The sequence below is a fragment of the Vicugna pacos genome, chromosome 7, assembly GCF_048564905.1.
Source record: "Vicugna pacos chromosome 7, VicPac4, whole genome shotgun sequence".
Taxonomy (NCBI): Eukaryota; Metazoa; Chordata; class Mammalia; order Artiodactyla; family Camelidae; genus Vicugna; species Vicugna pacos.
This window is the reverse complement of record NC_132993.1, coordinates 23701427-23729002: the sequence shown is the minus strand read 5'-3', so window position 1 is coordinate 23729002 and position 27576 is coordinate 23701427. Positions and strand designations below refer to the sequence as shown.

General features: G+C 34.3%; 1 long non-coding RNA gene across 1 annotated transcript in view; it reads left to right on the top strand.

Annotated features, from left to right (window-relative positions):
• The window catches only part of LOC140697352 (uncharacterized), a 113594-nt gene that overhangs the window by 40278 nt on the left and 45740 nt on the right, over nt 1-27576 (top strand). Inside the window, exon 2 of the long non-coding RNA XR_012074310.1 lies at nt 9863-9965. This is a non-coding gene — a long non-coding RNA (uncharacterized lncRNA). The remainder of the gene's footprint in view (nt 1-9862; nt 9966-27576) is intronic.

Below are 27576 nucleotides of genomic sequence, written 5' to 3'. Positions count from 1 at the left end.
TGATTGTAACATGTTCTCTTGATATTTTCCTAATTTTATTAGATGTTCTGAAGTCTAATATCACCTGAGTCACTGAGCCATTTTTTGAAAGATTTTCTAGTACATGAAATAATCTTCACACAGAATAAAAGTAATTGGCTTGGATGCATATGAAGTATATAAATTGACAGAGTAACTGTTAACCTCGGTCCCTCAGAATCATCCTTGATGTCTCCCTTTCTTTTACTTCCATCACTCCCACCTCTACCCTCTCCCTCTAAGCCAGTTTCTCAGTACATGTTTGTTGATCTACATATGAAATCCCTTTCTTTTTCTTTCTTCTCCATGGTCCCTGCCACTGTTTTGGTCCTGACTTATAGTCTTCCTTTTAGAATGAGAACCTTCTAACAAATTTTCTTGTCTTTAGTACCTCTTTCACCCACACTGGTTCCAGTTAACATTTCAAGATAAATATTCCCAATTTCTTCATATTAACATGACCTTAAGTACTGTTATTATTGATTATCTTCATCTTTCTAGAACTGTCTCTCAGATTATTAGATGGCTTGGAGAGGTCTATATGTCAAATGGAAAAATGTCCATCTCACTCTGGTCAATTTTAGATGACAGTAGGACAGGGCTGGGAAAGAAAGCTAGGAAAGAGAAGAATGGCCTGACATGTAATTCTGATCAGGTGTACAGGGTACTGATGGAGGGATCAGATGGCTACGTAGGTCAGGTAAGCTGGAGACCTGGGAAATAAGGTTACAGTTGGAGGGTGAGTATCAAAAAATGTTGTTCTATGCAGGACTTATGTTGTGGTCTAGAATGAGTCAGCAGGAGAGTCACTACACAGATGGTATAAAAGCCGAGCTCCTCAAAACCTCAGTGAAGAGTTAGGAACTCTCTTAGAAGATGACAGGAAATCTGTGGGAGGCTGGTACAGAATGATGCTAGACTGAACTGTGCTGTTACGTGACCAAGTCCCATTCATCATTGGCTTAGAGCATTACACTCTAGATCCTTCATCTGATTTTAGTAGAGGAGAGTTATGTGTGGAATTTTTCTTCCATTCTTACTGGGTAGAGTCCCAGTGGGCTTAACCCCTTAGAAGACAACTAATATCAGTAAAAAAAAAAAAAAAAATGATAACAAAGATGATATTTAAATGATCATTATATGTGAAAAATACTCAAGCTCATAAATAAAGAACTGTAATTTGAAATAAGATAAAATAAACTTTTTATTGATAAAATAGATGAATATAAAAATGTTTGTAGTCACCTTTGCTAAGAATGGGTGGAAATATATATTTCCTGTGACTTTCAAAGAGAATTCCTAATTATCCTTTAAGGGTTTGGGGAGCTGAGCTGTAGTACCATTTCCTAACACTGCTGGTGATTTTAATACAGAATGTTAGAATTTGGTTTGGTGATATATATTTACATCTTAAAAATATTGTGTCCTTTGACCTAACATGCTACTTCTAATAATTTACCCTACCAAAATAATTGAAGATATTTCTAAATATGTACAAGTAAGGACATTTATCACAGAACTATGAACAATACTATAATTTAGGGAAATAGGTTAAATATAAAGCAATATGGAGTTGGTTAAACAATTGTTGGTATGTAAATGCAGTGTACAGCCATTAAAACATATGCTTAGAGTATTTAATGGCATGGGGGAAATACTCATAACATGCTATTATGAATATAACAGAGCAAGTTAAACAACTCTGTTTTTGTAAAAATTCAAATGTACGTGTATATACATGAAGAATCCTGGAAGGCTATACACAAAAATGCTGTTAGCATTTATCATTGAGGGTGAGATTATTAAGGATATTTATTTCCTTCTTTGTGTTTTGTATTTTTAAATATTTTTCATGTTTACTTTTTCAATCAGAAGAAAACTTGTACATTTTATTTTTTAGAAGTATTGATTAATGTTTTATATTTGCTCTTATTAATGAATAGGAAAATTTTTCTTCTTTGTGCTTCTCTAGGGATGATTTTTATGGAGGATTGTATTATTTAAAAACATATCTGTATGTTACTACTAATTATGTTAATGACAATGTCACTATTTTATTATTTATACAATATATTTAAATAGTAGCATTTACACATAGCATTTATTTAAGTAGTAACATTGGGATGGATACTCTCCACAGAGAATACCAAGGATATCATGAGGAAAGGAAGGCTACAAAGGGCATTCTAATCAGGCTGCTGAGGGATTCCTAGCTAACCTCCCACATCTCCCATCAATATCTAAGAGAGAAATTTTCTAACTCTCAGATTTCTTCCCAGTCTTAAAGCTAAGACTAGCTTTAAACTGGATGAGTTTGGAGCTTTTAGTGAATTACCTTTCCAGGATACATTTATCTAGGTGGTGATTTGTAAGTGTTTACAAAAGTATGTTGGTAAACTTAAAATTGTTAAACTGGATAGAAATGTTTGATATTTATTATTTTAATGAAAGCTTATTTAATGACTATGTTTATGCTATTAAAATATTTACACAGGTAAAGTTTCTGGAACAGTTCCAGTCATTTCACAGTGCATTCCATTCAGCAGCATCCTCCACGCCTCCAAAGAAGCTGTATAATTTTATCAGGTTATGATTGTAGGTTCATCTGTAGATGTATCAGGCTTTGAAACAAGCTCCAGTCTGATCTTGCAGGGAGTGCACCCTTGTAGCACTGTTTTAGTGGTTTATGGAGGAATCTGGGGCTCAGATGTGAGACTTGGAGGCAGCAGGAGAGAGAGCACCGCTGCTGAGGAATCTATTCAGCATTATTGACTTTTCAAGAAACAGTTAAGAAAGTTTCAAGGTAACTGTTGGATATACAAAGTCATGGAAGCAGCAGCTACTGATGCTGCCTTGATATTAAAATATTTTCAAACAGACTTGAGAGCCAAGCCTGTATTTCTTTGAAAATCCGCCTGATTTAAGTTACTCTTTCAGGCAAGATTTTTTAAATTAAGGAAGTCAAATTAATAGAAGCAAACTTTTAAGTAGATTAAACCAAGATATAACTGAAGTAACATTCATTATCATCATTGAAATCAAAATCGTAATTTGTTGCTTTTCTTAAGTAACTATTCATTTATGATATCATCTCATTATCCCTGGTTAATTTACCACAACAGAACAGTCATACATAAAGTTATGTTAAACACATAGAATGCTAGTTTAGTTCACTTTTTTCTTAAAATTTTCAAATACTAAGACAAATAAATAAAAGAAAATATGTTGTATTCTAAATAGATCATCAGATAAAGTGTAATCTTTCTGTAACTTTTTGGAAAACTCATTATTGAAACTCATTAAATAGGGAAATGCTTATGGGTATTTAAATAGATTTTACTGTAAAAAAAGTTTAAAATATAGACTTTAAAAAATTATAAGTGAACATAGCTGTCTAGATAGATGAATATATGTATGTATGTCCATTCTAAATAATGCTGCAGTGTACATGTAGTGCACATATCTTTTCAAATTTATGTTTTTCTTTTCTTCAGATTATACCAGGAGTGGAATTGCTGGATCAAACGGTAGTTCCATTTTTTTTTTTTTTTTGTGAACCACTTTACTGTTTTCCATAGTAGTGGCTGTACCAATCTATATTCTCACCAGCAGTGCATGAGAGTTCTCTTTTCTTGACATCCTTGTCAACGTTTGTTATTTGATGTCTTTTTGTTGATAGTCATTCTCACAGGTGTGAGGCAATAGCTCATTGTGGTTTTGATGTGTATTTCCCTGATAATCAGTGATGTTGAACATCTTTTCATGTGCCTGGCGGACATCTGTATGTTCTTCTTTAGAAAAATGTCTATTCAGGTCCTTTCCCCATTTTTAAATTGGGTTGTCTGTTTTTTGATACTGGGTTATATGAGTTCTTTGTGTATTTTTGTTATTAACCCCTTATTGGATATATCATTTGCAAATATCTTCTATCATTCAGTAGGTGGGCTGTTCATTTTGTTCATAGTTTCCTTCCCTGTGCAGAAGCCTTTCAGTTTGATGTAGTCCTATTTGTTTATTTTTGCTTTTGTTTCCCTTGCCTGAGGAGACATATCCAAAAAAATGTTGCTGAGACTGATGTCAAAAAGCATACTCCGTATGTTTTCTTCTAGAAGTTTTATTGTTTCAGGTCTTCTATTTAAGTCTTTAATCCATTTTGAATTTATTTTTGTATGTAGTGTGAGAAGGTAGTCCAGTTTTATTCTTTTGCCTGTCGCTATCCAGTTTTCCCAACACCATTTGCTAAAGAGGCTGTTTCTTCCCTATTGTATATCCTTACTTCTTTTGTCATAGGTTAATTGCTCATGTAAGTGCAGGTTCATTTCTGGGCTCTTTTTTCTCTTCCGTTGAACTGTGTGTCTGTTTTTGTGCCAGTATCATAATGTTTTGATTACTGTAGCTTTGTAGTATAGTTTGAAATCAAGGAGTGTGATACCTCTAGATTTGTTCTTCTTTTTTGAGATTGTTTTGGCTATTGTAAGTGTTTTGTATTTCCATACAAAGTTTAGAATTATTTGTTCTAGTTCTGTGAAAAATGCCATTGGTATTTTGATAGGAATTGTATTAAATCTGTAGGTTGCATTGGGTAGTATGGTCATTGGAACAATATTAATTCTTCCAGTTCATTAATACAGTACATCTTTCCGTGTGTTTGTCTCATCTTCAGTTCCTTTCATCAGTGTCTTATAGGTTTCCAAGTACAGTTCTTTTCCCTCCTTAGTTAGACTTATTCCTGGATATTTTATTCTTTTTGATGTAACTATAAATGGGATTGTTTTCTTAATTTCTTTTTCCAATGGTTCATTGTTTGACCGAGCAGTCTTAAAGAATACTGTATGTGTTAACCACAGCCTGGCCCAGGTAGGGATTGCTAAGCTCAGTTCAGTTCTTTTTGGTGTCTACTCATTACAGTTTAAAAATGTCTTAGGATTATAGTAAGTAGTTTTTGGTATATATGCTACAGTGGGTCTTGAATTTAGATGTCTTCAGGGCCTTTCCAAATAGTATAAAGTGCAGAAGTATTGTAAGGCAATACTTATCAAAATGCAGCCCTGCAACCAATAGCATCAGTATCACAAGGGAACTTGTAAGTAATGCAGATTCTAAGGCCCCACTGACAATGTAGCAGATCAGAAACTTGGAGTGAGACCAGCAATGTTTTAACGAGCTGTACAGATGTTTGTGATTTATGCTAAAGTTTGTGAACAACCAGTGTAGAACTTTAGTGAATTACAGAGTGTAAGCCTTAAAGTATTCAAATTCAAGATCAACAGACTGAGCTGACCAAAACAAAACACAAAATCACACATGAGGGAAGAATTTAACCCATAGTATACCAGTTTATGTCTGCAGATTTAGAGGGATTTTGACCCCTTTAATTTCTAAAATGCTCAAAATTTTAATTGGTCATAATTGAACTATTTAGAAAACACTTCCTATGGGTATTCACTTTGCTGTCCCCAACTATATGCCCTCTAAACAGCACAGTCTTAACCATTCAAGTCATTTTGAGTCAAAGGGACCTCCTGATAAAATGAGATATGGTAGACTATGTGTGCATATTTTGTAGAATAGGGTGATCTTTCTGCTTTGAAAATCTGTAAAGCTCATAAAAAGGCTTTCTGAAGGTTAATCCAACTTGTTCATTTTCTAGATAAAAAAGTAAAGTTGAGGGGCTGAGCAATGTGCTGAAGACCAAACAGTGAATAAATGTAGTAGTGTTTGTATTGTGGTAGTCGTTATGAAGAAGAGTCAAATGCATGCATACCACATATTGAAAAAGCTGTATTATTTTTGAAATGAATATATAATATGTAGGAAACAAAAATTTTTTATAAGAATGTATCTGTGAAATTATAATCAAGGCCAGTGTGAAAATGATTCAACATTCACTTCATGAAGGAGTGGTATGATAATTTCTAAGTATTCCTACTATAATTAATACATTTAAATATTTGTAGCATGCAGTATAACATAACGTAAATAAGTTTTATTTACTCTGTCTGATTCTTTTATTCATGGATCATAGGTTAGAGTGTCATATATACTTGGAACTCCCTTTACTAAATGAAAGATTTATAAGAGAAAGGTTCTTATTTGCCAAGTTCCTGCTGTATCCTACTTCCTAGAATTCTTGGCACACTTTCAGTACTCAATAAATATTTGTTGAATGGATGAACGTGAAGACAAGTTATTTAATTTTCCTGCCTTCTCATATCCCTTTTTTCTGAAATTATGCTCCCATAGCTCTGTGTGTACAGTGGTGCGTGTATTGCCTGCTACCCTTTCACTGTGGTTAATGGGATATGTAACTGATGGAACCAGAATAAATTTGGTCAATTACTTTTTTTTTAATTCTTATTTTTTAGTGTAGTCGATTTACAATGTTAGTTTCAGGAGTACAGCAAAGTGATTCAGTTATACATATACGTTCGTACGTATATTTTTTCCATTATGGCTCATTACAAGAAATTGAATATAGTTCCCCTCCCCAACAAGTAGGTCCTTGTTGTTTATCTATTTTATATATATATATAGTAATGCGTATCTGTTATGCCCAAATTCCTAATTTATCCCTTCTCCCTTTTTACCTCCTTGTAACCACAGTTTGTTTTCTATGTCTGTAAGTCAAACAAAATGACAAATATCATGTGATATCATTTATATGTGGAATCTAAAAAAATACAAATTTTATTTATAAACCAGAAATAGAATCATGGCCAATTACTTCTTTGCTCTGGAAATATGGAATTGAGACATGGAGACTTCATGAAGCTGTGTTCAGGATTTGAACTGGGTGATATTAGGTTGGTCTTTCTGTGAATTTTCAATGGGTAAATAATGATTGTCCACCTAGTATTTCTTGGGTAATAAGAATACTTCAGTCAATAAAGCGTGCCCTTAAGCTTACATTTACTGGGATGTATAGATTATTAAAATAATTGCATACATAATATTAAGAAATTAGTGTTATGAAGAAAAATAAAGTGCCATGAGATGATAGATAGCAAGCAGAGGTATTATTTTAAACAAGGGAGTCAGGGACTAACTCTCTGAGCTGGTAACATTTGATAAGAGACTTGAATGAAGTGAGGAGCAAATCATGTGGATCACTTGGAGAATAATGATCCAGGCAAAGAAAACAGCAAGTGTAGAAGTTAAAAGCAAGAGACCAGTTTGGCTGGAGTGAGTGAGCTAGGAAGATGATGGTAGGAGGTGAGACTGGAGATACAGTTAAGAGCCATATTTGGGGGGATTGGAGAGCCAAGATAAGAACTACAGATTTTTTTTTTTCTAATGGTGCTTTTAAACCTTTTAAAGAGTTTTGAGAGTGGGAGTGATTTATGTTGCCAGAGAATCATTCTGGATGACAGAAAGTGGAGACAGGGAAACCAATTAAGGTGTTATACTGGGCGAGAAGTAAGGTAGTAGTTGTAGATGTGCTGATGGCTGGATTGAAGATATATTTTGAAAGCAGTGCTGAGAGGATTTGTTGTTTGTTTGGACATGAGGTGTTAGATAAAGAACAGATTTACTGGGTGAATCCACTAGGTGAATGTGGTGTCATTTATGGAAACGTGGACACTTGGGGAGAAGCAAGTTTGGGGTTAAAGTAACAACAGAATCAAGAATTTGATTTTGGGTATATTAAATATAGGATACCTATTAGACATGGAAATCAATACAGTGAGTAGGTTCCAGGACATGTATCTAGAGTTTAGCAGATTGACTGACAAGGGCAGTTTTACTGGATTAGTGTGGCCAAAAAGATGTATGAGGTACACTCAAGAGAGAATAAGATGCAAGGAAGTAAAGACAAATGTCACAATGAGTTTTGGAAAAAGAATGGAGAAATAGGGTACAGGACATAAAGGGATCATAGATGAAGGGAGTTTTTTTTTTATTAAGATAGATAATTTAAAATAGTATAACTTAGATGTTTATATGACTATGGAAATGATCTTGTAGAGTGGAAAAATGATGCCAGAGAGGGGATAATTATAGGACTGACATTGTTGCCCAAGTAAGAGAGGACAGTGATGTAGTCCACTAATAAAGAGGTTGACCACAGGCAAACAATTTATTCATTGAATGAAGTCAGAGTATATAGGGACAGACACAGGTCATTTGGGAGGTGTGATGGAAGGGGGGATGTATAAGTACTTTTCTGATTACTTCTTTTTAGTGAGTATGAGGTAAAGGTATTAGCTGGGAGTGATATGTGTGAAAGGGATGTTGGAGATTTCAGGGGAGAAGAGATGTATGGGATTCAAGTAAGAAAGAAACATAATTGAGTCAATAGAATACCGGTCCCTATTTGGAAATAACTCTCCTAAGAATTATAGTCTACTTAGTAAATACATTCATCAGAGGAAGTAGAAAAAAAAGAACGGGATTAACTAGTAAATAAGCAAAACAAAAATCTATGCTCCTAATATTGTATTGATTTTTCATGGTATATAACTTAGAAAACTTGACTAATTCTGTACGTGAAAAAAATTAAAAAACAAAACACAGCTAGTGGAGCTTGGGAGGAACATAATTATAATTCTCAGAAGGGTGGGGGATGTAGCCAGGGCTCAGGTACACATGCTGGTGTATGCTCAGATGATTACAGGGAGAAGAAACATGAGTATTTGGGTTTGTAAACACAAGCAGAAGCTGAAATAGATTTAGAGGGGAATATTCAAGATTTTTACATCTTGCCCTTGAAAATATATATTCAATTTCTTGAGAAATTGAAGAAGTTTTTGTCATATTTCCCCATTAATAATCAAAATAAGATTAAATTTATCAATATTTTTATATACAGTCCATCCAGATAAACTACAGTAACTGAGCTGTCTGTTTTGGTAAACTGCATAATCTGTTATAACTTGTGTTCTGTTAATTTAGTGTGAAGATGCAGACAGCCTTCTGTTCTTTTGTTTACAGGGCCTCTTAATTCTGTGACTGCCCTGGCAGTAATTCATTTTTTTGCTAAAAGGTAACAAAGTTACAAGTGCAAAACATTTATTTGATTTGTTTAGATTTATAAAACCATGCACATTCTCTAGGCCTTTGGGGGCATGAACTAGATAAGAACATATGGCTTAATTTATTATTTTCTCAACTCTAGTTACGTGATAAAGCATTATTTAAATGTCAGAGAGAAAATCTCAGATTGCTCTCCTTGGAAAAGTGATTTTTTGGATAATGTTCAGTTAAATTTAATATAAGGACACTATATTTTTCTTTAAGTAACTCACCAAGGCCATGGTTTTCAGTCTTTTTACAACAGTAGGAAACAGAACTCATTTCTACTCCTAGAAGTTCAATTCACCACCTATTTTTAAAATAGTAATGTACTATAAGCAAATTTCAGATTGCCAAAAGTCATGACACTTTTTCAACACTGATAGTCTTAATTCATAAATGAAAAGAAGTTAAAAAATGAAGCAAATCATGAAATATACCTTTTTAAAACTATTTTTACTTTTAAGTCTTTTTGTTGTTTTTTTGTTTTGGGGGGGTGAGGTAATTAAGTTTATTTATTTATTTTGGGGGGTTGTTTTTTTGACAGTTGTGCTGGGGATTGAACCCAGGACCTTATGTATGCTAAGCACAGCGTTCTACCACTGAGCTATACCTTCCTTCCAGGAAATATACTTTTAAAGAGTATCATTTTGTTATACATGTATAAATAAGTTTATATTTCTATGATTAACGTTGACACAATGATAACAATTGTTATAGATAGTGTAAAAATGGCTAGACTGAATAGGGAGAAAAATGGATGGATTATGCCAGGCGAAAGCTTCTGAAACCGGAAGTTTGTTTTTGTTTTTTGTTTTTTGTTTTTTGCCAGTAACCACACCCAGCAAACAGAGATTTAAGATCTACCTAAACAGCCAAGACAAGAGACAAAAGGATGTTCCACTTCTTCGGAGAGTAGTACTTTGATCCTATCAGTAAGTAGTTGAGACAGTTCTGAAACTCGGCCAACTTTTCTTTCTACTGCTTTCCTCCCAAGTTCCTACTGGTATTCATATATCTATAGATTGATATTGATATCTATGTTTATCTATATACACATATACATGTATATACAAACACACACTTATGTATTTATGCACATGCATACACTTCCAGGTTATTCTTTGATGGTAGGGTGGGTGAGTAACTGATTTTTCACCCAGTTTACATCTTGGCTTTTATTAATATTTTTATCAGAAAGGCTTTTCTGAACCTTGGAGTGCTCCTGTGTTGGGGATTTGCATTGACTTCGGGTAGAAAATTTTAATACCATTAAGAATCTCAAATGTGTTAGAATTACATTATCCTCTCTCTGCTTTTTTGGACAAGTCCAAGTGTCTTATTGAAAATCTTTGGAGATATTTTATATTTGGAGCCTGTCAAGAAATGTAACATAACTTGAATAATTAGAGCATCAGCCACTTGAAAACTAGCCTACAGACAATTTTCTCATTTAGTAACCAGTATTATTAACATTCAGGAAAACAAAATTTGGTTAAAATTAGAAAAATATGTCAAAGAAAAAAGGGAAATTTCTTTCAAAGAAACTGTAATGGATGTATACAGCTTCTAGTGGTTCATGTGTATTTTATCATTTTTCACTAATAATTTTTAATGTATTTATTTAGATAATAGACTTAATGAAAGATCATGATGACACCACTTGGCATTTACCAGTGAATTTCATGTAGGCTCAAAATATTATACCTAAAGAGCTATTTACCCAATATTTCACAGCAAGAGGATAGATCTATTTGCTGATGCCTTCCTAAGTACTATCTATAGCTCAGATCACCTTCTTGAACTACAGATCTTTGCTGATCATTTCAACTTGGCCATTAACACAGAGAACTGAAACTCAGTAAATCAGTAGTGGAGCTAAGCATTTTCTTGAATCTGTTCTTACTGTTGTATTGCCATCTTACAGAATATACACTTTACTTCTTTCTTTTCTTTCCCACCACGCTGAATCAATAACAGATCTTTCTGGTTCTGCCTAATAATTTTCAAATACAGTTAGTATCTATATTATCTCTACTCCAAATCCTTTTTTTTTTCTTCTCACTTCTAGATTGTGGCAACACATTCCTAGTTCCTTCTCCTGCCTATAATTTGCAGTCCTCCAGTTTATCAAAGTGATTTTATGAAAACTTGAAAAAAAACTTTCTTAAAACCTTTCAATGGCTCCCTTTTCCCCCTATTATAAAATTCAGACATCTTGGCATAGTATATAAGGTAGCTGGTGACCTAGTTTTGGCTTACTTCTCCAGTCTCATTAGTCTCAAGACCCAGCAAAATTCATAAGGAAGGTGATTTAAAGAATTATTGTAATACTGTTTTCACCTGTCTTATGTGGAGCCTTACACTGAGTATCTTAGGAATCCATTGTGCTATTAAGAATGACTGATATGATATATAAACATCTCAGTCAAAATTTAAGGATGAGATACTTTGCCTTATGGAATTCCCTTGAGTATTAAACAATAATTTGGTATTAAAGAACATTTGTATGCACTTTAATTATATAAAGTGGAACATGCTAACTTTTGGAACTTTAAAATTTTGATATAATTTCCCACTTACAGGGAAGTTGCAAGAATAGAAATTTCTATATACCCATCGTACAGTTTCCAGTGGTTCACATTTTCTCCATTTGCTTTATTATTTATTATCCTCCTCCTGCCACACCTGCTTGCATGCATTCTCTCTCCCTCTCTCACATGCACACACATACACATGCATTTTTCTTAAACTTTGGTGAGTATAAACAAATATAGTCCTATACCACTAAATATTTCAATATGTTTTTCTAAAAATAACATTTTCCTCCAGAACACATTATACTTTTGAAGTCAGCATTCAAACAAAGCTATTATCTAGTCCACAGCCTATATTAAAATTTTTCTCCACAATAATGAAATTATACAGTATGTACACTAATTTGTCCATCTTGTTTTGCACAGCAAAATGTTTGTGAGATTCATGTATCTTACTGAATTGCATATGTGGGCTTACCCTTTTTATTGCTGAGTATTGCTATTAATATTTCACTAATATACCACAATTTGTTTATTTATTCTTATGGTAGTGAATATTTGGGGTTTTTTTCCCCACAATTATGAGAAAATCTGCTGTGAACATTCTTGTTCAAGTTTTTCTGCAGGCTGACTTTTTTTTATTTCCCTTGGGAAATACCTAGGAATGGAATTGCTGGATCATAGTATAGATTTATGTTTAACTATGTAAGAAACTGCCAGACCATTCCCAAAGTGCTTGTACCATTTCACACTCCTTTCAAGAGTTTGTGAGTTTCAATACCTCTACATCTTTGTCAGTATTTCTTGTTATTGGTAATTTTAATATATTAGACATCTATTAATAACTCATTGTGCTTTTAATTTGTATTTCCTTGAAAAACCAGTGATTGAACAGCTTTTCATGTGCTTATTGGTCATCATGTTTCTTCTTTTTTAAGTGTCCCTTCACGTCTTTTTCCTACTTGATTGATTTGTTTTTTTTTAAACTTCCGTTTTGTAGGGGTTATTATATGTCACTAATATAAGCCTTTGTCAGTTAGATGTTTTGCAAGTATTTTCTCCCAGTGAAAATTCTCCTAGTGAAAAATTCACAGTGTGTTGGCCTGTCCATTTTGTTCCTGGTGTCTCTTTGATGAGCGTAAATTTTTAATGAAGTATACTTTAACATTTAAAAATTTGGGGGTGAGGGGCTTTCCTTTCTGTGCCCAGTCTGAGAAATCAATGTTTAACCCTAAGCCATGAAGATACTCCTGTTTTCTTCAGAAAGTTTTAGAACTTTAACTTTACATTTAAGTTTATGACTCACTTTAAATTAATTTTCTGTATGATGTGAATTAGTGGTTGAGGTTCACTTTTTTCCATATGAATATTCAATTAACCCAGAATAATTTTCTCAAAAGACATTCCTTTACCCAATGTAATTACTTTGGCGCCTTTGTTGAAAATCAACTGAATGATATTTCTACTTCTGCCTTGCATATGTAAAACTGGAAAGAGCCTTGTCCATTCTGAGAACTATACATGGCTGGTTAAACTATAAAATCGTAACTTCTTGAGACCATCAGAGAAGTAGCAGGGCAACTAAGTAACATGGAGTACAAAGCAGAAATGACTCTTGCTGGGATTAACAGCTCATACAGAATGGCATATTTGTGGCATGGGAGAAACTACGCAAGCAGGTAAGAAGAATCAGTTAACATTTTCATATATCATTGGAGGCCAAGTGTTGGCTGGCATGTCAGATCATGGCGTCCCCCAGCAGCTATTCTCTGCTAAGCCTCATGGAGTTTCACCCTGGGTATTACTGTTTAGTATATAATTTAAATACTGGAGGAGCCCCCACAAAATTTCTGTAGCTCTTCTTCTCTAGTACTCTGTCTTGCAGACTCCAGCCAACTTAGCATCCTGGAACTCTGATCCTTGCCTCTGCAGCTCAGCAGGACCCCTGTGCTCTGTTTGGGTTCCAGCTGTTCACACCCCAATCTGGAAAATGTCCACAGGAAAAAAGCCAGGGTGATTTCTTGGCTTACCTATGTATATTCCTACCCGTTGTCCTATTGCCTGCCTGCTGTCCTCTAAAAAGAGCTGCTGTATATATTTTATGATTTTTTTTTCAGTTGTTTTTGGCCAGAGGGCTAGTCTGGCACCAGTAACGTTTTCACGGTCAGAGTGTGTTATTTTCAAGACCTGTGCTTATTGGTGAAAAAAAGGCTACAGATATACAAACATATAAACACATAATATAAACACCAATGAAAAATTAGAAGAAAAGAATGGGTTAATAATTTCAATCTTTTCATAATAAACCACATGAAAGATGGATTTGGAGTTTGTAAGATTTATCTTAAAAATTATTTCTTTTTGTAATAGTTAACTTTGTCTCGTTATTTTTTGCCTTGTGGTCTTATTTTTTTTTTCTTTTCTCTTGATAAAATATTTTAAACTACATAGTAATAGCTATCAAATGACAGCAATAGAGGTGGCTAGTCCAGGGCATCCCCTAGGGTGTGTTGGGCCCCAGTCTACATAAACAATTTGAGTAAAAAAATGTTTTACAGAATGTATGGACCCTTGTGTGCTACATTGATCTACTGATTATGCATTAGAATTATGGGTAGAGAAGTACTTATGTATTTGTTGATAGTTTCCAGGCACTGTCCTCTCCTGTTCAACTCCAGCACCATCTTTTAAAAAGTTTTTATTTTCCAAAGTAAGATTCATGCACAATTTTGTATGTTGTATTATACCATGATAATAAAGTTAACAGTGCTGTTCTAGCTCACTGCTGTGTCTCTTTGGACTGAAATAATACAGGTCTTTATACAGGCAGAAAGACTTCGGTAGTTAGTTCTCTAGTAACATTTGTGTAATCCTGATTATATCAGTGTTCATGGTGCACCATCATCTATTGTGCTACCCATGAATATTGGCTTCCAGTGACTCCCTTGGAGGTTGTTACTGTGTACCATTGCTGAGAACTACAAGTTCCAGTCTTTACCAGAGTATACAGGTTAAATCTGAATAATCATTTATTTTCATATTAAGTTTATCATTCAAAATTTTATAGTGTGAAGGTGGAATAACACATCTTTCAACCTTGTGTTCTTTTGGCTATAATCATTGCATTTGCTGCATTTCTAGAAAGTGATCTTTCAATGTTAACTGTACCTCTGCCTTCCAAATACTGCCTCCTGTGAGTAGGCTAGGCAAGAGATCCATGGACAGAGCAAGAGTAGTACCACTATTTCAAGGGCATTTCCATTCCTGTCTGGCAAAGCTTAAGACTGACCCAAGAGATCATAACATTACCACACTGATCAGAAAAAATGAAGGCCACTCAGAAAGATAGGTGTTGTGAGCAAGAATCTCTAAAGCTTTCTTTGAAGATAATGCCTGTCAGGTGCACAGAGCCTGCTAAGGGGGAGTGGTGGCCTCCCTGGGTGTCAGTAGCAAGGGCACATAAAAGTCACCTGCCACCACCCTTGACACGTTGTGTGCTGTACAGTAGAGGGGTCCACACATGCAACTCATATCACCAAGGGCCAGTGGTAGTTCATCAGAAGCCCAGAACTCTGAACTCACCCTGTGTCCAATGCGAGTGAAAGTTACCTAAGTCAGTGTGTCTGCATCATTACGGTAGCTCAATCTTATGAGATCCTGCAGAAGAAATACCTTTCTGAGCATCTGGAACTATCCTGTTACTAGCCTGTCTTTTAAGCCCTGGAGCTCAACCATGGAGACCAGGGAAGTCTATGTAGACTAAGTGAATCCTAGAGTTCCTAGGGACATCTGGTTGAGCCCACATACTGGATCAGAGAATGCCCCAAGTTGAGAAACGGGCACTATGGATCATGTGGGTACCAGTCTGGCCTAGGGGACTATATCCAGATGGCAATGCTGGCTGTATCCCAGATACAGAAGGGTGACATAGAAGATTTTAAGGAAAGCTCTTGGTGGTGTGAATCCTCTGAATGGAAGGGCCTAGGACAGAGGCCCCACTTGTCCAGGTCTAAAGGCAATACTGAGTCAGTCCATGAGTTAAAATGCTAGGGCGTTTGAACTTTCAAGGCAGTTGAATGGAATAATTGTGTTAAATGGAGATAATCCAAGCTGAATTCATGAAATATTAATGATAATTTTTAAGTGTTCGATGTCACTATATTTAAGTACTCACAATAATTTAAGAATTAACAAAGCTGTATATATGCACATACAAATTGACACACTTACTTGAAACTTTGTCAGTTAGTGACATCATCACCTGAAAGGAAGGGAAGAAATAATACCAAGGGATGTTATGTATGAAGAAATGTTTTCCCTCCATGTTATCCACAGAAGTTGTATGGCATGAAGTAATATGTTCATTTGTTTGTCCTAGATAAATCCCTTTGAGTTTGAAAGACTATAAAAAAAAGTGCTAGTATTCCTCAATATGTGCAACAAATATGTAATTATACCATCCACGAGCTCTGTATTTCCAGAAGTTTCAAGGAGCTGCAATCATCTGGAATTTTTCATAACTCTTTACACTGTGCCCGTATGTCTGTATATACTGATATGACTATCTTTTAGTGTTAATGAAATAATCTTACAAAACTCTTGATTTTTAACTATTTCTTTAATGTTAGCAAAGATTACATGCTGCAGAGTAAGAATTTCTCAGAACTTTTATTTCTTATTAGATTAGAAGAAGAAAAATATTTATATTTTAAAGTCTTCTGATTTTAGAAAGATGGAGGAATCTGAAATCTTTGGTTAACTTCGAAGTAGAAGGTTTCTTGGGTTTGTAATTAACATTCAGATAATCTGAAATCACATAAATCCTGCCTGTATATAATGCCTAAACAGACTGGCAGAAGTGAAAATTTCAGCCAATCCTATGAAATGACTTTAACAGACCCAAACCAACACAAGAGGAACAAAAATATATCTTGTTACCAGTAGATACTTTAAATAAGGTAAACTCCTCAACCCTACTTTCAAGAGAACAAATTGAGTAAAATTGGTGATGTGCTTGGCCGTAGATTAAGCTGAACTGAAATTTTCAAGGTGACTAACTCCTCAAGTCTAAATGAATTTGATGCTTGTCAGAAGTTGTTAAGAAAATTTGACTCACTGTAGTGGTCTCTTGAAATCTTAAAAAATATTACAACAGCTATAGCCAATGCCCCTGAAATACGCAATATAAATTTCTGTGGAGAATGTAAGCAGATAATTTACTGTGATTATGAATTAGAAAATGCAAGAAACTTTTCAAGCAAGGGAGCTGCCCCATTAAATGATTCCTGAGCTCAAAAAGGAGCAAGACCCCTGGGCATCTACATGTTGGTTATGTATTCGGATAGCTGATTCATCAGGAAATTTGCTTTTAAATATATTTTCATTAGGAGAACTTAAGTTCCCTGATAATTTTATGATAACCCAGAAGATGAAAAAATACTTCCAAATGAATTCATTTGCCCTGCTGCAATGATATTTCAGTTTTAGTATGTGATCGTTTATTTTACCGTGTTCAAATCTTTTGGAATAAATCTCCAACTTTTCAGTTAAAGCATATGAAAATAAATAAAAATGAGAAAGTCTAAGAAAAAGAAAAATACTGACTTACCATCAAAAAATTACTGAAAGTGCAGGTGTTTAGGGCTGAACAATAATACTAATAATATTTATTGAGTATTTATTATATGCCACAAATGTTCACAAATGTCAGAAATACTAGATTATTATTTGGGCTCTTGGTATTAGTAATAGTAGTAAATTGAACATCTAAATAGAACAGCATGAACTCTAAACATGATGGAAGAATCAGACTTTAACACAAACATCTAGGCTTAAGGTAGAGAAAAATAAATACGTTTGATTTTCCTTCTTTTCCTTTTCAATAAATTGAAATAAAATGAAGGACTCTATTCCAGATTGTTTTTCACCAACTGAAAAGTGGAATAAATTAAAACACTCCACAAATTGGGAACTATTCATCTCATTTCCAACTTCCCTTAAGTCCCCTCATGCCTTTTTATTCAATCCTTTTCAATTTCATGTCTCATACATTAAGCTTTCGTAAGAATTTCAGGAAATATTAAGAATTTGGGGATATTATAACAAAGATGTCTCAACCTTAGTACCAATGGTGTTTAGAGCCAGATAAGTCTTTGTTATGGGCTATCCTGTGTATTGTAGGATTGTTAACAGGATCCCTGTCTGCTTCTACTCACTAGATGCCAGTTACATATCCATTCTCCATGACCAAAAATGTCCAAAGACATTGCCAAATGTCCCTGACAGGGCAAAATGGCTCCCAGTTGAGAACCAGTGCTACAAAATTATATAGGATTTAGAATTTTCCTTGTTTACAAGAAGAAACTGCAGTTTTCCTGCTGCCCCAGAAAAACAAACATTGTAATGGGTAGGAAGAGACAAAAGAGTGATATAATTATATACATTCCACTGGTTATGTCTGTATAGCACAGAAGTAAGAAACGTAAGACTGAATATATCAACAAATGTAAATTGTTAAACCCAACAAGTGTGATTCTGCGTACGGTAGTTGTTTGCTTCTTATTGCGTTTGAATTGGTTGCCAGCATTTAAAGCTGGAATTATTTCATTGAATTACCTTGATTATGACTTCTGAAAAATCAAATTCTAGCAAAACTGTGCCTCAGTTCTCAAAAGAATAATTTACTGGATGTTGCCTTCTTTAGATAGGACATTATATCAGATCTGACTCTTTTTTTTTAAACTTACATTACATTTCCTACCTAGTCTCTATAATAATTTGAATTTGAAAATCCAATATATAGGTAAATCTAATGTTTAATCAAAAGCTCAATTAACGTTAAGGAATGAATTCTAAGCTCTAAGAATTATGAAGAAAAAGAGAAGCATTAGTGAAGAAGGGCCCTTGGTGAGAGGAAAAGAGAGGGGATAATTTCTTATTCTCTTCAATGCATTGGACCTGGGTATTAGGTATTATTATGGCTCTTTAGCATGTTAATTAGCTTATTAGAAAATCCTTTGAGCTTTTCAATCACTCTTGCTTTTAAACTCATAGTAGGATAACCAAGACAGCAGCATACAGAGATTATTTTCTGGGCTATAATCATAATATGGAAAAAAATTAGATGAATCAAGCTGTGGGCAGGAGACACGTTCTGGAGGGTCCTCATCTTTATCAAATAAACAGAAACTATGGGTCAGATCTTCCACATCACTCAAGGAAAGTGCATTTCTCTCTGAAAATTTACAGTGGAAGGTTTATGGCATGAATGTGTATTCTCCATGGAGTAATGAATATAGTATAAATTACCACCAACAATAGGTGGTCTACTTTTATTTATTTTATTTTATATGCTCATTTAAACAGTATACTTTCTTTATAGGAGTCTTTTGAAACTAACCACAGATATTTGTATTGGGGTGGGGTATAGAGTAGTATCCTGGGATTGTGGACTAGAGTGTAGTTTAATTAGTTCAATTTTTTATTAATGTTAACACTGGAAAACTGCTTTGTGGATCATAATAAAGTCATTTTTCATTGACTCAAATTGAGACAAGGTGTATCCAAATAAGCATGAAAATGGTATTTAGAGAAATTTTTTAAAATCCAGTTTTTATATGGATCCAAGAATTCTGAGAAAATAATTTCACGTCTAGGAGAGGTGACTCTGGTGCAACTTTTTAAACAAGTGTTTAAGTTCTTGTCTGTGACCTACATAATAAGCCTTGGGTATATTTTACTTTTTATTTAGCACATGCTATCCTGTTCTAATAAAGAAAGCCATGTCAGGTGCTGTTTTGGAATATTTTCAAAAACACTTGTTATTTGCATCTAGTTATGAAATTAAAGCAACTGAAGGATAGTTTGAAATTTTTCAAAATAGTAATATCTTAAAATCATTTGAAGGCAAAAGTAGTCATTCATAGTTGGTAAATCATTAACTCATTTACTGTAAATGAGTACATATTTAAAGTAAGGACACCATTGACCAATCATTAGGGGTTTTGCTTTATTTGTTCTTAAAAATCGAACACAGACACTGAGACTAACCTATGAAGCTTTTAGTCGGGAGAAGGAAATATTGCAGTTCCTTTTTGGGACTTAAGCAAGACATTATTCTATGTAAGGAATTGATGTTTTTAAAATTTTTAATGCATATAGATTTTATACATAACCAAGAAAAATAATATTGTTGTTCAGATGAGTTCTTCAATATTTATAACTTATAATAGACTGAAAGTTTTCTAATTTTTTTTATTGAAGTATAGTTGATTTATTATGTTGTATTAGTTTCTTTAATCCCCTACCCCTGTGTTGCCCCTCCTGTCCCTCTCCCCACTGGTAGCTATTAATTTGTTCTCTCTATCTGCGAGTCTGTTTCTTTTTTGTTTTATTCACTAGTTTGTTGTATTTTTTAGATTCCACATATAAGTGACATCATACAGAATTTGTCTTTCTCTGACTTGTATCACTTAGCACAATACCCTACAAGTTCATCAGTCTTCTTTGTCCAATCATCTGTTGATGGATAAGGAGGCTTTTATATTCTTATTAAAGGGAGGAAATGTGACTGAGACTATATTTTCCTCTTTAGTATGCCTTACATACATCACTATCCAAAGAAATCACCAACTGAAACAAAGGCCTACTTTCAAGCTATTTTACATGAAAAAAACCTCATTTATTTATATTTGTGTTAGCTAAGGTTTCTGTTTCTCATAGCAGAACCCACTGGTAAGCAAAATTGTATTTTTTTTAAAAAGGAAGAAACACCAGATCAAAATACGGTGCCTTCTTCCCATTAAGTCTCTGATAACTGGAAATGCTAATCAAAAATTAATTTCCAAAATATACAAACAGCTTATATAGCTTCATATAAAAAAACTCAGGCAAAAATGGGCAGAAGGCCTAAATAGACATTTCTCCAAAGAAGACACAAAAATGGACAACAGGTACATCAATATCGCTAATTATTACAGGAGTGCAAATCAAAACTACAGTGAGTATCACCTCACACCAGTCAGAATGGCCATTATTAAAAAGTCTACAAGTAATAAATGCTGGAGAGATTGTGAAGAAAAAGAAATCCTCCTGTTCTGTTGGTGGGAATGTGAATTGGTGCAGCCACTATGGAGAACTGTATAAAGGTTCCTTAAAAAAAATAAAGATAGAGTTATCATATAATCCAGCAATCCCACTCCTGGTTGTATATCCAGAGAAAACTCTAATTCAAAAAGATATGTGCACCCCAATGTCCACAGTGACACTACTTATAATAGTTAAGATATGGAAGCAACCTAAATGTCTATCAACAGATGAGTGGATAAAGAAGATGTAGTGTGTATATGTATATATACATGGAGTTACTCAGCCATAAAAAAGAATTAAATAATGCCATTTGCAGCAACATGGATGAACATAGAGATTATTATATTAAGTGAAGTAAGTCAGACAAAGACAAATATCATATGATATCACTTACATGTGGAATTTAAAAAATGATACAAATGAACTTATTTACAAACCAGAAATAGAGTCACAGACATAGAAAACAAACTTATGGTTACCAAAGGAGAAAGGGGTGGGGAGGGATAAATTAAGTGTTTGAGAATAACATATATAAGACAGATAAATGGCAATGACCTATTGTATAGCACAGAGAACTATATTCAGTATCTTGTAATAACCTATAATGGAAAAGAATCTCAAAAATAGTATATATGTATAACTGAATCACTTTGCTATACACCTGAAACTGACACAACATTGTAAATCAACTATATTTTAATAAAAAAAAGCAAAACAAGAGGTACAAACCATTCTGTATAAAATGAGCTACAAGGATAAATTGTACAACCCAGGGAATATAGCTCGCGTTTTATAACTATAAAGAGAGTATACCCTTAAAAATTGTGAATTACTGTATTGTATACCTGTAACTTAAATATTATACATCAACTATACTTCAAATAAATAAATAAATGATCCTCCTTAGTCATCTGTGTCTCATAAGACAGACCTATGTCACGTGGTATTCCCCACTTAAAGAACACTGGGAAATTATTTGTATTTTCAAACCAGAGGTAGCGGTAAGGAATCAAACGAGGTAGGGAGGGAGTATTGGCCACAGTCTATGCCTAAATAATTAATTTAATTTGATCATGAAATGATGTGTCCATGTAATTGAAGAATCAGTATTTTTATGAAATGAATTTTCCCTAATAGACTCCAATCAAAATTCTTGCAGATTTTTCTGGTGGAAATGGACAAGCTATTTAATATGGAAAATCAAAGGCTGTGAATGAACAAGGCAATCTTAAATAAGAACAAAGCTGGAAGATTTATATACCAGCTACAAACTTTATTACTTGACAAAAATAGTTAAGACCAAGGTATTAACAGAAGGTAATACAAATAGAGCAATGAAGCAGAATAGTTTCCAGAAGGCAACCACACAAATGATCTCCTGATTTATGGCACAGGTGCCACGATAGCATGGAGCGAAAGGGATGGTCATGGTAACATGTGGTGCTGGGTTAGTTAAACAGCGAAATGGAACAAAACAAAACCAAACCGTGATTCCTGTCTTATACCTAATACACAAAAGACTCAGTTTTAGATTATAGAGTTGATATGAGAGCTACAACAATAAAGCTTTTGGAAACTTCTAGAATCAATCAGTCTCTTCCTCTCTCTCTCTCTCTCTCTCTCTGTGTGTGTGTGTGTGTGTGTGTGTGTGTGTGTGTCTTGCCTTTAAGAACTACTTGAAAATTGAAGTCCCTAACCATTTTGTTAGGAGGAACTAGATTTAGTTTCTTGGAATTATACAATTAATTGTGTTACGAGAGTTGGGTAGGTCTGAGGGAAACAAATCTCTAAAGAGAAAGTCACATGGAGAGAAGTTGCCTGCCTCCTTCGTGCTTTAACCCCTATTTCATGTCCAGGGGATTATACAAAGGCTGATTTTGTAGTATTTGTGTGGCCTTAGGCATGACAGATGTCTGAAACTGTTCAGGTTTGTTTACATCACCTAAAGTTTTATGATTGACTGCTTAATTTAAGAAATATGTTGAAAGAAACTGTTCTTATTTTTATTTGGCCACTGCTTTTCATGGTCAGGATACAAATGTGTAGATTTTTCTTAGAGATTTTCTTAAACAAATGTCATGAATTTATCCATGCAATAAATACTTTTTGCTTAAATGTAAAGGTAACTAAAGCTTCTTCTTCAAAGAGGGTTCTGAGACAGACCAGTGACTACAGTACAGAATGGGAAGTGATGAATGCTGCCATTGCAGAGATAGAGCTCAAATGCCGTGGAAGTTTGGGGCCTGGGAGGGATCAGATGCTGCTTTGTAGAGAAACTGACATTTTACTAACTGATAGGTAGTTGGGATTTGGAACCGCAGAGATGTGGTATGAGGCATTCCTGGCAGTGGGAAGACCACAAACAGAGCGATAGAGGTGTGAAACAGATATATTGCAATCACTGGGTATAATTTGAAAAATTCAGTAAATAGTTCAGTAAAGTCATTAGAATTATTATATAGGAAGCCCATAGATTATAGTAACAAAATTATAGAAACAAAAGTTCCTTTTTAACGAAGGGAAAGGATTAAAAATATCTACAACCAAATGCTAATCTGGAATTTCTGTTACTAAATCAGTGAAGGAAAATAAAGGTTCACACAATTCACAATTGTTAAATCTCGACAAACTATTTGGAAATCATTTATATTCTTTCACATTCTGCCTTTTAAATATAACCTTCAGTACAAAAATGCAGCATTTAAAATAAAAATCATGATAAAATGTATACATATTCTTTGTATAGCACATGTATTTAAATGAGTGCTACTGGGTACTCTGGTTTCTCTAATAAGAAACCATCCAGAGAAGCTCAAAGCAAAAGTAGGTTGCATAGGCTGAATAGGCATTTCATATTGCCTGACACTCCTCTCGTGCAATAACTTAATTTTATTTTATATGAAGTAGGTCATTTCGTACAGGGATAAACTTTCTGTTGGGCACTGTTCTCCCTTGACATCTGTGTCATTTTGGCTGCTTGTTGTAATCCTTTTTTCTGTAGTTCTCAGCAGTTTGCCTGTCATCTCAATTTGTAAAACAAGGAGTTTTACCTCTCTCATATATCGTAGATTGGGACCAGCAATGATTACCTATTACCTGTAATTGTCTATTTTTAATACTTGATGACATCAGAAGAAATTTTCCTTTCTATGTTTCATTCAGAGGATATTAAAACAACACATTTATTTACAGGATTATATCAATCTAATTTTATGTGATGGTTTATGAAATAGGTCAAACTTGAAAGAAAAACAACTTGATAAGATATTAGTTTAGCAAAGGATAAATTGTGCAGAATTGACTGAATCTCATTTATCTTGTTGCAAATAGTTTTTTTTAAGTTTTCCCATCATTGTTAGATAAATATAATGAGGATAGAAAGATTCTGAGATTGACATCTTATACACATGCCAGATAGATGCAGTTTATTAGACAGTGTGGAAAAATAGAATTTGTGAAAGTTTATCTTGTAGGCAGAATCTAGCATAGAATGAGATATTATCAGAGTTTAAGATTTTGCACACTCTCTTTTCAGTCCTTTTCTTTTGAAGAAGCCATAAACAGGCCAGAAGCACATGTGTAGTTAAGAAATTAGAGTTGGTTGAAGGCAGGTAAGTAGAATTTTTGTTTAGCTTTTTCTTTTCCTTGAGTTCAGTGATTGTCTCTTTTGTCTTTGAATAATTTTCAACGTACATGTCACTTAATTGTCTCTGAACTCTTTTCCAGAATTATAATTTATTCTAAATATGTTTTAAATTTCAGGTTATGTCCTTGAATCCTTCCTATCTCATCCTGAGATTTTGTTTTCTTCTCTCCCATGTGACATCCCTCATGCTCTGGATCTTTTCTTGGTTTACTTTTTCATTTCACTAAAACATATCCATGAAGAACTTCCTAAGCACAAGGAAAGTAAATCTTCTGAAAACATGAGAAATACACGATTAAAATTTTACGTAGTCTCCCCTGACACTAGATTGAGAGCATAGTTCAGCATAGAATTTTAAAATTTAAAATTATTTTCTTTAAATAATTGGAAGCCTGCTCCATTGTCTTGCTTCTAGCGTGGCTGTTGGAAGAATCCACTGGCACTTCTCTCTTGAACTCTCATAACAATGTACTTTGCCATGAATCTTTTTTTTAATCTCTTTTACTGGGTACTTGGTGAGTTTTCTAATCAGGAATCTCATATCTTTCATATATCCTTCTAAAATCTTTTTGGAATTGTTAATAATATCCTTCTCTTATTTTTTCCTGTTCCCTTTTTCTGGAACTATGCTTATTCAGATATTGCAGGTCCTAAACTGATCCATTTGCCATTCTATTTCCCATCTTTCTTTTCCCCTAATTTCTCTAAGATTTCCTTAACTGTAACGCAGCTATATTTCTTGAATATAATTTTTCTTCAATCATGACTTTTAAAATTAGTTGAGGATACTGTACTTTAAAACGTCCTTTTGCTTTAATTTGTTTGGTGTGGATATTGACTGTTCCTATACCAAAAATAGAACAGATCTCATTACATTGTAGTACAGTCATACAGTTGAATACTATACAATAATGAAATGAGTGAAAAAATAACCAACAAAGCCATCATGTGAAGATTTTGAGATTTAACCTGGACCTATCCCATAAATTTGTTGTTTAAAAGACGTATTCACAGAAAAGTATATGTAGCATGATTTCATGTGTGTAAAGTTCAAGAAAGAAGAAAAGTTAAATAATAGATTGGTTTGATAATTATTCATTAGTGGCCTAACAAAAAAATGAATAGGAATTGCAGGTACAAGCATGGTGGTAAGTGCTTCTGATTGGGTACACAGTGGGCTTTAAATTACTGTTAATGTGAAGCTTAATTAAGCACATGGGTGTTCATCATACTATTCTTTGTGAACAGAAGTAGTTTAGACATTATTTTGTTTACATAATATGTTTTTCTTCAGAATTAAGGAAACAAAGCAGCTGAGGGGCTGGGATGTTGGGTGTTGCATGGTTAGACATAAGATGTAAGGGAGTGAGTCTGGGTTATGATAGAGGATCATAAGGAAGGGAGATGAGAAGGACATTTCCGGAAAGAATTAGCCACAAAGTAATTAAAGCTTTATATGCATGGCCTGGACAGTTAAACAGAAACAAGAACATTGACTCCATTACCTAATAAGGCATGAGAGAGAACAAATATCCATTTGGAGAGTTTTCCTTTTATGATTGGCAGCTAAAACCTGACAAAGGCCAACTAGTCAACACTAACTTGTTGAAAGAATAACTTCATCTTGAACTGCTGAGAAGAAGGGGTGACAAGAGTCTACTTCCATACTCCTAATACGTTAAGAGAAAGCAAGTCGTGTTTTCTTCCAGCTAAGGCAATGCAACTGAAATACTGAACCTGTCAGGCTAAGCTAAGCAGGAGCAGACTGGGTCAGTACTTGGGGATGTCTCTGAGGAACGCCTTCCGTGGAATAGCTATTTTAGGAAGTAGTTCAGCAATAGGACTATCTCTTGAGTCATTTCTGAACCGGCCAGATGTTCAGGGAGTGCTATACCAATGCAGGTGCTGCCTTAGTGATGATTACTTTTGGTCTGTTATATGTGAGATTATTACTCATCATGGGAGACTTGACTTTCCCACGCAGGGTGATCATTCCCTGCAGTCCTAGAAGCAGGGGATATGCAAACTGAAACCTGTCCAGAGAATGCTGTTTACAGTTGAATCAGTAAGGCAGAATTTACATTTCATCCTCTGCGTCCACTCTCCCAATGCTCAAGATGTTCTAAAGAAGGGAGAATAGGCAGAAAAGTCCACTTGCCTCGTGTCAGAAGCGTAAGGATATCATATAAAAATCATAAAAAATGCGTAACAAATATTGACAGGGGAAAAAAAATCCACTAACCTGCAGATTTGATATCTCAAGGGAAAAAATAAAGTAGAATTAAGCTTAGTTCTGAAAAGGGTGAATGGAACACTAAAAATAGCCAAATATTTAATAACACACTGTTAATGGTCTTATGGAAACTGTTTGAACTACAGTGTTAGGTAGTGATTTATATTTGAGTGATGGTGGCAAAATATGATACATAAGTATTTAAAACTTTCATCTTCCTCACTGAGGAAGATTTCTGTACTTTTGTGTCCTTGACTACTTGAGTTTTGTTGTTGGCTTAGATAATGAGTGAGAGGAGACAACATGATTATATCTGTAACAGCACAAATAAACAAAAGTAACCAAGTGGAGGGTGGAGAAATTTTGGCACAAATTCTAAGCCCCCAAAGACTCCACTGATAGATATTAAGAAGAAGTTGCTCTGCAAGTTGGATGCAGTGGGCAGGAGTGGAGTGAGAATTTATGCATGGCCAGAAAGCTAGGGAGAAAGATTTGGGAGCAGCTTATCTGATGAGTAAATACTTTGAGAGATAGATGACTAGTAGCATCACTGTAGATTGCAGTTAAGATGACTTTTTAATGCATTTTGGTGTCTGACTGGTGGATTTAAGTCTGTCTTTCTGTTCATTCTTAAACCAACACTGTGCTGAGACTGGCTTAGAGGAACTACAGTTAAATTCAAGGCTGATTGATATTCAAAACAACAGACATGGGCACAGACCTGTAAGACAGTTAGATGACCTGTGAGAGTGGAGGCCAGCCATCATGCTGGACTGGTGTGTACCCTACAACTCACTATGAGTCCTAGATTTCAGGTTGCCATTATGAACTATTAAAGTATCAGTATTTTGTTCTTGTTGTTTTAAGCAGGGTCAAATAGAATAATGAATATTTTTATTTTATAAATCACATGATCCATAGTATCATTTTTCACAATCATTAGGAATTTGAGGCTACAGAATTATATGAAATTCCATTAAACCCCAGGTGCTATAGTGCTATCTTAAGGTATTTCATATAAAACAAATTTTAGAGAATCTGAA